The 11,530-nt window shown below is 36.2% G+C and overlaps 3 non-coding genes and 1 pseudogene across 3 annotated transcripts; 1 reads left to right on the plus strand and 3 right to left on the minus strand.

Moving 5' to 3' along the window:
* Positions 1 to 16: 16 nt before the first annotated feature.
* On the minus strand, positions 17 to 3,155 carry LOC131069810 ((S)-8-oxocitronellyl enol synthase CYC2-like; annotated as a pseudogene).
* On the minus strand, positions 2,828 to 2,898 carry TRNAG-GCC (transfer RNA glycine (anticodon GCC)). The gene has a single exon. It is a non-coding gene; the product is annotated as a tRNA-Gly (tRNA).
* Positions 2,993 to 3,065, minus strand: TRNAA-UGC (transfer RNA alanine (anticodon UGC)). Its single transcript has one exon. It is a non-coding gene; the product is annotated as a tRNA-Ala (tRNA).
* Positions 3,156 to 3,438: 283 nt separating the features above from the next.
* Positions 3,439 to 3,541, plus strand: LOC131069859 (U6 spliceosomal RNA). Its single transcript, XR_009112237.1, has one exon. It is a non-coding gene; the product is annotated as a U6 spliceosomal RNA (small nuclear RNA).
* Positions 3,542 to 11,530: the final 7,989 nt, after the last annotated feature.

Here is an 11,530-nt window from a genome sequence, read left to right on the forward strand (position 1 = left end):
CACTCAAATGAGGCATTTAGTATAACGTCTGCAAACCACCAATTTCCCGCTTCCACCAATTTCCAGCTTCCTCAATTTTAGTGGGGCATAAATTATTTTCTTTCACAATTAGATAGGTCCTTTGTCCTTCATTGCTACAGTCAGGCTGAATCCTTCATATGGTAACATTTCCAGCTCAAATTTCTCCACAGTTTTTTCCATTTAAACACATCTCCATTAGAACAATTGAAGCCCTGGATCTTAGCGTTAGGTTCCATAGTAGCCAATATTTCTTGCTCTGCAATCAATTCAGCATCAGCTACATCCATAAATTGTTCCCAAGTGATTCTATTGCTTGGGTATTTGAAAGAAAGCCCCTCATATTTGCACATGGAAGCATAGACAAGAGAGTACCAATCATGTGAAGCCAAATATGACTGTAGGGCGGTGAATGGACCAAATTAGTCCCTTTTTCTCGTTGGCAACATCAAATAGTATATCTTCAAGCGTGTAGTAGAAATCAGGCCCAGGTAGCCTAGGAAACTCTTCATGAAGGGGTGGCTCATGGGCCTGAATATTTCGATTTTTGGTCAGATTATCAAATGGACCATACTTGTGTTTCACACCAGTCTGCAGATAGATGTGCTCAAGATTTTGGGCATTGGGCAGTAGTGCATCTTAGGCATTATTGAACATTCTGCCATTGTCTTCACAATTCTGCTCCTGTCTCTCTACTAGTCCAACAAACCCAAACAAGACGAGTCAAATCCTTCAAAGCATAAATCATTTCTAAAGTTTCTCCTTTGTTTAACACATCACATTGGATGTAATCAACTGGAGTATCTAGGGACCAATCAGGCTTCGACCTCTTGGCAACCCTATAAACTTTCCAGGGTCCACCAGGAGTGTCTGACAAAGGCAAGATTTCAGCCAGGCTATTGCCCAGGATTCCTGTGACTCCTATGATCAGGGCTATTTTTTGCTTGTCGGATTTTATTTCTGAGACTTGAACGTTTTGCTGGACTCAATCCTACATGAAAATAAAAGTCACATACACAACTTTGCTAGACAAGTGACTCCTTATTCCTATTTCAGTGGTGGAGTGATAAGAACTGTACAATCGATTTTAAGTTAAGCAAGGAAATATCAACTTCTGATCTTATTTCCAGACCACCGTGCATCTCCCTAAAGATCAGTACAATCTAGACATACAAATTAGGTGAACATCCATTTATCTTGATTACAAAACCAATACCTAATATACTCTATTGGGAACGTATATTAGGAACAAATTATGACACAGCACGCAGTTGTGAATCTCACCTACTCTTTTCTACTGGATAGACGGTTTAATGTACAAATTATTATCCCTCAGACCTCAGAATTGGGAAGTATATCATTTTGAATACAGATTTTATTTCAGGGTCACCAGCCAATGGCTTTCACATGGCCCCGCTGGAAACTTGTTCATGGCGTAGCTTTGAGCTTGATTAATCCTAATAATTTAATAAGCGTAGCGTAGCTTAATGCTGAAGTCCAGAGCCTCTTAGTGCTTAAGTCCAGAGACTCTATACCCAATAAAAAACAGAGCAGTTAAAAAATTCTTAAATCTAATTAATAAAAACCCCCAAACCATGTTGTTATTCTCATAACTTTCTAAATCTCCAAAATAGCTAATAGTTCATTGTCAGTTCCCTTGATCCCCAACCAAAACAGAGCAGTTCGATCAGAAAACAGAGCAATTGGCAAACTGCTATTCTTTTTTAAAAGCCAAAACCAAAAAAAAACTGGAGAGCGAACAACAAAGGTGGAACATAGAAGGCGTCTTCATTAAAGGTGTCGCATATCAATTTAATATCCATCTTCCACAAGGGATTACAATTAAGCAGTTGGGTTACAAGGCAGAAACAGATGAACCAGTGGGATTCATGAATACTTTGCTGCAGTCAATTATCTTACGGTTTAACTCTCAATCTGTGCTATGGACAACTAAAATACTAACTGCTCTATGACCAAGAGAGCCTGTCCACCATAGTACCAACTCATTGTGAGGATCCAATAAAACAAGCCAAATGCTAACCTGCCATATCACACATTAGTTAAGAATATTTAAACTGGAAAACAGAACACATATTGAGCAGAACATCTATTCATCAAAAATGGGATTTCAAGCAGTGAGACTATATGTTTATGAGTCACTAAGCTGAGAACAACTTTGGCACAACATAGCCCTACATTGCAAATATATTGAGGTTTAATCGTTCTAGAGAATTAAGTTTGTAGAAAAGTGAATGAAGAAAACCCAATTAATACAAGTCGGCCCGATTTAATTATTGAAGAGATTTCTTAAATTCTTACTTAGCTCAGACAATCAGGAATTGCAAGCTTCTTGTTCCTTCTAAAATGGTAGAAACCTTTTTATAGAATATCCAGCACACTGGATGGACATTAATCTCCAAAACAAAGACCAATTCGCCTGCCCACGGTTGCACTCCCATATCTTTAAATTTAGTGAAATTGACATCATGGTTAATTCCTGCTCAATAGGAATCAGTCCTTTAAGTGGGAGAAAATGGTTTAGAAATGTCTTAGGAATTGTAATAATATATTATATCATATTGAGTTGATGTTGAGTGTTGGTAAAGAAAGGATGAGAGAGTCTTGAGAGGAGGAAGGTTTGTATCAAATATGGTGGCAAGAATTTAAAATCGATTTCCAGAAGAAATTAGGGTTTTTATCAAATGACCATCTGCAGATTTGAGCGGCGTGAAGCTTGGTTACATGTTGTTTTATGTGGTACTAATTAGATTAAAACAGTAAAGTATATTTGTAAAACACAAAATTCTAATGCACCAGCCGGGAATCGAACGCGGGTCTGTACCGTGGCAGGGTACTATTCTACCACTAGACCACTGGTGCAGAGATGAAGCAAATTGAGAGATGAATTGGGAGATTTCTGTAAGCAGAAAACGAATCTTACAAAGAACAGATAAACAGAAAAATGAAATGTAAATGGAGATGCGGGGTATTGAACCCCGTACCTCTCGCATGCAAAGCGAGCGCTCTACCATGTGAGCTACATCCCCGAACTGCACAAGGCTTTTCTTTTTCTGGGATAATTGGACAAGAAAGGATGCGCAACGTTGTGGGCATCGGTATGCAGGGTTTATCGTCATTAGCAAGAAATTGGGGAAAATGGGGCATGTTTTTCACAATGGCCTCTATAGCTCACTGGTAAAGCAAAGGAGGGTGAGGGTAGGCGTGGGTTGTTTGCTTGGTTAGCAGGTGTGGTGGGTTGAGGTTTTTAATATTGTTGATGTAGGCACTTTAATACCAGCGCAGCCTGCCTTGTCTCTACTCCCGAGGCGATGTAAGGAAGGACGCGTGGTTTTGATCCCACATTTACTACCCATAAATGATGTGAGCACTACATATATTGTTTTGTACGATTACTATGGTGTCTCTTCGGAGACATCCGATAAAATTGGAACGATACAGAGAAGATTAGCATGGCCCCTGCGCAAGGATGACACGCATAAATCGAGAAATGGTCCAAATTTTTTTCTACTTATTCTATCATTTCCTTTTGGGTATTATGGTCCAAATTTTTTTCTACTTATTCTATCATTTCCTTTTGGGTATTTATTCTATGTTTTTTTTAACATTTGTGTAGTACGGTCAATTAGGAGGCCGTTTGGTAAATGATATCTTTTCATTTATTATACATTTATTTATATGGATTCTAACACACAATTTAATCAACAAGATAATTGTTGATGCTCAATCAGGGCTAAAGATCTAAAGCGAGGCAATCACGAAGTTTCATAGGGGTGGGGTCCAATGCACCTTATGGAACAACCTCTGCGATTTTAGAAGTCATCTCTTCCCTATTTAAAAGAGGTTGGAAAAGAGAAGGAGATGACCTAAACCTAACCCCATCGAATAACAAGAAAAAAACTTTAAAAAGCATGGAGATTTCCAAAAACATATGTTGACAATGAATGTTAGGATTAACTTATTAATTGGATAAGGCATAATACGTCACGACCCCTTCATTATCGAGAGGAGAACAAAGCATACGAAGGAACTCAGACGTAAGATGCAATATTCAAATCCGATTTTATGGGGAGCATCCATAAAGGCAAAGCGAAATAGATAACCTTACTATTATGAATACAACCCTTTAAAGTTTCGCAAGAATGGTATAGTCTAGAATCCATTTATGAGCATGAAAGAGTGGTCTATGCACATGATCCACAATCTCATAAAGGGAAACCAAAAAAAAAAAAGCGCTGCAAATAGATTCCAGCAAATAAAACTAGCACATAACATCATTAAGAACAATGGAAAAAAGGCAACATGGCACAGTTTGCTATTCAAAATAATACTAAGGCTCAACTACCGATTCTATGATTTACAAAACCAAATTGGATTATTCGATCCCACTGCCACTTTTTACAAAATGTTTTGGAAGATACTTACCACTTATATAGAGGTCCAATCCCTTTCGAAAGCTAATACATTCAATTTTTTATTATCCAATTTGAAACTCAAAAGAAAATAAGATTCAATCAGATCATATCCCCCTCCAAAGAAGATCCTTCTTTTATCTTTCCCTTTCTCTGGTTTATAACGCCTTCCTTGATGTAGGGAAGATAGGATTTTCCCCCCACCGCCAATCTGAAATATCATATTGGAAATGGTGATATCTGATCACTTTTATGCTGGAAAGTTGTGAGTTACAGATCTTCCTTGATCTTCGACATATTGGGCATGTAGGTTGTACAACATCTTTGCATCCATCTATCAGACTCTATCAACTTGAACTCTGCATAACCTTCTTCACGAACTACGAAGACACCCACTGGGAAATGTCGAAGTCGGAACTTGACTTCCCATCATACGTGACAAGCTATTGGAGAGTTGGGGAGCCCCCTCTATTCTGTGATCTCTTTTCCCCATCGAGCCAACAAATGACAAGTTAGTGGAAAGAAGTTGGAGAAATAAAGCCTTTGCTTGTGGAGGCACGTAAAGCCAAAACGTGTGTCGTGGGGCCCATCATTCAATAAGGAATGGAGTTGATATCGAAAAGAAAAAGGTTGGGATGTCGACCACTATAAAGGATTTTACAATAATCAAACTCCATTCTCAAAAGGCTCATGTTATTACATGGATTCCAACATGAGTGAAACAAAACGACTGTTGATGCACTTATTCTATTACTTTTTTATACATTTGTGCAGTACAGTCAATTAGTAGGCCATTTAGATCTCAATGAATAAGTGATATCTTTAAATCAACTATGCATCTATTTACATGGATTCCAACATCAATGAAACAAAACCAATGAATCAAGAAGACAATCAAGCTTCATTCTCAAAAGGCTCATGTTATTACATGGATTCTAACATAAGTGCAAAAAACCCACTATTACTGCACTTATTCTATTTTTTTTATACATTGTGTAGTATGGTCAATTAGTAGGCCAAAGTAAATTATGTAGGCCATTTAGGTTTCAATGAATAAGTGATATCTTTAAATCAACTATGCATCTATTTACATGGATTCCAACATCAATGAAACAAAACCACTAAATAAAGAAGATAATCAAACTCCATTCTCTAGAGGCTCATATTATGTTTGCAATATGGAGAGAGGAATAGAGAGGAAGAGATAAGGATACAAAGAGGGAGAGATAGAGGGGAGAAAAGTGAGAGAGAGAGAGAGATAGGAGTAAGGAGAGAGAGATAGAGAGGAAGATAGAGTTGAATGGGAAGGAGAAGGAGAGGGAGAGGGATATGGAGAGAAGGAGGGAGGAAATAAAAAGATAGAGGACAAAGGGATGGATAAAGAGGGAAGGATTAAATATATAGAGAGGAGGAGAGAGGGAGAGAGGGAGAGAGAGAGAAAGATAAATATAGAGATAAGAAGTGATACATAAAGAGAGAGGTAGAGAGAGAAATATATAAGGGTAGAGAGAGATGGAGAGATTATGAGATATAGATGGAATAATAAGTATGAAGAGATAGAAATTGAGAGGTAAAGAGATATAGGGGAGAGAGGAAGATAGATGTAGAGATGAAGAGGGAGACAAATGCATCAAGGTATAGAGAGAATTAGAGGGAGAGATAAAGATAAAGAGGTATAGAGTGTAATGCCCCACGAGGAACCCCAAAGGAATAATCACACAAATAAGCACCTAAGGGTGAAATATATTTTTTTATATAAGTTTAATTCGCATTAAGTGATTTAATTACTACATTGCACAATAATAACACAAGCGAAAGACTAACACAAGAATTCCTAAAGGGTTACCAACGAAGAATTAAACGAAAGGTTAAATTCCATAATTAAGATTAATCCAATCAACCATCATTTACTCATTGAACATAATAAACAATATACGTATAACAGATATCATCATTTAAAGATTGAAGTATTACAATATATTTTTCTCTTTAATAAAGCATTTGCACAAAGCATAAGGATAACTGATAAAATAACATCAAAAACTAAGATTACATTGATCATAAAATACATGGCTTTCAATAATACATATAAAATTTACATCTTTACCAAATACAAGGTTACATAAATCCATTAATACAAATGACCACATAGGTCTCAAAAGGGAAATAATCTCCAACACAAGATGATGCACGAATCACGAACCACAAGAACGCCTGTGAAGCCAATCCTCGCATGAAGGCACGAACAAGAACATTCGATGGGAAGTGACACTATCACCCGACCATGTGATCCCAAAACGGAATCACCCCACCGTGCTAGGAGATAGCAGAAGACCCTCAAGCAAGCATAAGCAAGACATGGACGACATTACAATACGACTCCACAATACTCCAGGTGAACTCAACACCACAACACACCAGTGAACCTAAAGAGAGAGTGTCATCGCATAGCTTATGATAGTTACCCTAGGTAGGCCTCCATAGGTCTTGGCCCCCATCCTGGGTTATCCTGGTAACCTTTCCCAAACCCCCGCTTCCATCTAAGTCTCATGCGGACCCTACCAACCCTTCTTGAACACAAAGTGGTCGGTTTTCCATTCCAGGCCTTCCCACTACATCTTGATCCTATACAAGCACTCAACCATGCGCAGGGTACAACATCTTAATTAATGTTAAAAACTACCCACCCCCTAATCAATTATTAGAATATCACTTATTATCTGACTTTCGAGGGGTTATTTTGCCAACCACTTTGGGTGCGGCCCCCACTCGAAAGCCACTCTCTCATAGGACACTAAACAAACATGGTCACTCTATGATGACCCTATGGCGAAACAGACAGCCATAACACCACTACAACTATACAGGTGACTAAAAACAGTCTTACTAACCCTTGGTTAACCATAAGGAATAAGCACAATATGGTTTAAATAATGAGGTCATAAATACAACACTTGATCAAGAGGTGCAATATACACCACAACAGGATGACTAAACATAGACAAGAATTTGCAACAAAATAAGCCCCTTGCAAGAAATGCTAAATTCACTAAGACCGAACTCAGACAATCTTTGAGAATAACAACATCATATACACTTGCAAATTCATCGATTAAAATTTAATAAAACATCACCATAATGATTAAGAGAAATTCAAGTCAATATTGAACTAATAAGACTAGAAATCTAACTAATCATAAAAAAATCAATGCACCTTTTTTCAATTTGAACACGCAACAATCATAATCATTTTAATGAATAAAACACTCCACATTAAGTAATACATTTATCCCAAACAGATCATTTAATTTATAAATAAAACAATTTCTTAAAACTATTAATATATTAATAAATAAATATATATATATATATATATAATAATTAATAATACACTAATATTATTTTATTTTTAGTTTTAGTTTTTAATAATTAAAAAAAAAATTAAAAAAATCTAATAATAAAAAAAAAAGACTAAATAAAAAATATATAAAAAAACTTATCAATTAAATTGGTGGGTCCACGGGGGCTCACCGTTGTTACCACATGTACAAATGCATCAAGATATATAGAAAATTAGAGAGAGAGAGAGAGAGAGAGAGAGAGAGAGAGAGAGAGAGAGAGAGAGAGAGAGAGAGAGAGATGATAAAACCTCTAAATTAGGAAGATAATAAAGCTCCTTTAGGTCAATAGACTCATGTTATTTTTGCAATAGGGGGAGAGGTAGACATGGATGGGGGAAGAGTGAGAGTGTGTGAGAGAGAGAGATGGGTGAGGAAATGGAGATATAGAGGATAATAAAAATAGAGCTGGAGATGGAGATGTAGAAGGAGAGGGATATATAAAGAGTGAGAGAGGAGATGGACAAATAGACATGGATGAGATAAATCTATAGAGAGGGAGAGAGACAGAGCGATAGAAAGATAAAATTAGAGACAAGAAGTGATATGTAGAGAAAAGTAGAAAGAGATGGTGAGATAATGAGATAAAGATAGAGTAAGATATGAAATAAGAAATATGGAAAGATAGAGAGTTAAAGCTTCACATAAGGGACAGTTGTGGATAGAGGTAGAGATTAACATAGAGTAAGAGAGGAAGAGGGATGTATATATATATATATATATATATATATATATATATATATATATATATAGAGAGAGAGAGAGAGAGAGAGAGAGAGAGCTATATGTAGATAGGGAGAGAGAAAATAAGACGAGGGAGAGAGGGGGAGGGAGAGATAGATATATTCAGAGGGTAATAGAGATATAGAGAGGGATAGGGAGAGAGATAAAGAGACTAGAGGATAGATGAAGGGATGAGGAGAGAGATAGGGAGACAAAGATCGTATGACATTCAAATCTTGCTAGAGTATATGAGTTTGTCCATATGGAGATTCATCAAGCAATTTGTAACTGGACCATCAACAAAGTTGATTACATAGGTTGACACCTAATATGGTGGTTGCACCATCGATTAATCTTTGTACCAATGGCAAAAAAATTAATAGAATATTAAATTATTTTCTATTTGACATGTATGATTTCATTTTATTTTATTTTTGTCACATATGCACTATCCTTTAGTGCCCTTATCTCCTTATACTTGTCAAGATAAAAGACATCTAAGGAATCAAAACATAAATAATTTGTAACTATGATATTCAGCGTGTCATTTATAACTTTAATAATCAGTAATTGTGATTTTGAAGTGGGGAGTGCCAAGAGAAGGAGATACTTGGAAATTGCATAGGATGTATCATTTTTCATTGAATGTGTATGAAGTTATAAAATATTTGTTGGTTTGACTTTGTTGCAAGTGATTTATTATATATTATTTCTCACTTTTCTTGTTTGTACTTGTTTTTCACCTTTGGGAGTTAAATTACACTATACCATTATTTTCCTTATACTGATAATTAGTTTTCTTTAGTTTCACATACAAATTTACTATGAATATAATATTTTGATTATATGTTCTTGAATTTTGATACAATATGAGGTCAAGTCCTCCTAAGGCCCATTCAACCTCACACCCTTCTAATAACTTTTCTATGCTAATAGTTACATTCTAAAATGGATTAACAAGCTTTAATTTTCTATCAGCTGATTTAGGGGCAGTTAAGGGTTGATCCTTCTAGTGTGCAAAAGAAGAAGGTGAGATGGGAAAAGCCGAATCAAGGATGGGTAAAGAAAAACTTCAATGGTGCCTCTAAAGGAAATCCTGGAGTGTCAAGGGATGGATGTGTGGCTCGTAATGAATGTGGACTAATTATCGTGATTAGAGCCCAAAGAATCAAGGATGAAGCCAATAATGAGGTCAAAGCTCATGTAGTCATGCTTGCTATTAGACTAGCAAGATACCTTGGCATATCTAGATTACATCTAGAAGACGACTCACAATTAATTATAAATGCTATGGCATCATGGGAAGCTCAAAATTGGAAGATTAATAGATACATCTGACTGATGCTAAACCTCTTAGAACAATTCCAAGATTTTAAATTGTCCCATAGTTTAAGGGAGGGAAATGTACTTGTGGATAGAGCTTCGAGATGGGGTTGTAGACTTAATAAGGTGGATGAAATTTGATGGTTGAATGAGAAAGATAATATCCATTTCCCAATCGATGAGGACACTGGCAATAATAATGAAGTGATGGACGAGGGTATGTAAGACAGAGCCTTTAATCGGTGTGAAATGGCCAAGGAAGACACCGCCTATGTAAATTTATAGGATGACTCAACACTGTCAGTCTCAAACGGCTCAACCTAGGGAGCACATAAATTAATGTAAGATTAAAGGATTAAAGTGGTCCAAATAGTTTCCAAACTCACAATCAAACAATTAAGGTAGGAGATAGAAGGAAAAGAAGAGATTTAGAGGGAAGGAAAACAATACAGGGCACAGATAGAACATAGATGAAGGCTAATTTTTCTATAGGGGTTTCCAAACAACAGGGAGTATTCAAAGGGATTGTAACAGAGGAGCGAATGAGGCACATTTTCAAGATCGATGACCCTCATTTCTTCTGCATGGTAGACATGATATTGGGTGAGAAATGTACAAAATATTCTTTTAGATTTCAAACCAATGTGAACGTGGCCTTTATTTTCTTGGCCTGGTGTTTGGAGTTTGGCATGAAAAAGGATGTAAAATGGGTTAGAGAAAATGCACCAAAGAGGAATGGAGAGATTGTCTCAAGAGCTTTTTAGCAATGGCAAGACCAAGTGAAGGATTTGTTACTACGGGCAAAGAAAGGATGCATTTGGCTGAGTTTGAGCCACCTTTGAGACCTTTTCTAATTTGGGGAGCAGATGATAATCGCGAAGCAAGAAGAGTTGAGGCTTAGGATGGATGGAGGCATATTAAGGAATACCTCCGAGATAGAGAGGTGGCTTTACAAGATCAAGATGAAGAGGATGGAAAGAAGAAGAACAAGGTGAAGCCATACTTTATAAAGGAGGACTATTGGCTTAGCATAGGTTTTAGCAAAGGAGAATCTTCCAAATAATCAATTTTTTGAATTTGTATTATGTTTGAATATATGTATCTAGCCTATGAAGAAAGGCATTTTGTAACTATGTTTAAAGGGGAAGGAAAATAGTTGAAGGTTAGAAAGTGTTTGTGGATTTTGAAGTGGATTAGGAGAGTAGGAATAGGGGAATGAATGATCAAGTATGTAAGGGATATTTTAAGTAGATATGTAACTTTTTTAGCAATCAATACAATGTATGTAACTTTTACCAATAAAAAAAAGCTTTACTTTTCAAGATCCAACTACCATATTAAGTTTAATTTAATCCAAATTGTTCTATTATATATATACATTATTTACAAACTTGATTATTAACTAAAAAAATATTATTGCTATAATTACAAAATAGTATTAAATTACTAAATAAATAACTATAAAATAATATTAAATTATTTTATTATTTGTTATATAATATTAAATAAAATTAGGCCCGTTAATGGGCCTTATAGGGTTAATCCTGCTCATGATGTAAAATGTGATGTGACATGGGAAAAACCAGACTCAGGTTGGGTCATAATCAATTTTGGTGGGGCCTCTAAGGGCAACCCCAG

The sequence above is a fragment of the Cryptomeria japonica genome, chromosome 6 (assembly GCF_030272615.1).
Source record: "Cryptomeria japonica chromosome 6, Sugi_1.0, whole genome shotgun sequence".
NCBI lineage: Eukaryota > Viridiplantae > Streptophyta > Pinopsida > Cupressales > Cupressaceae > Cryptomeria > Cryptomeria japonica.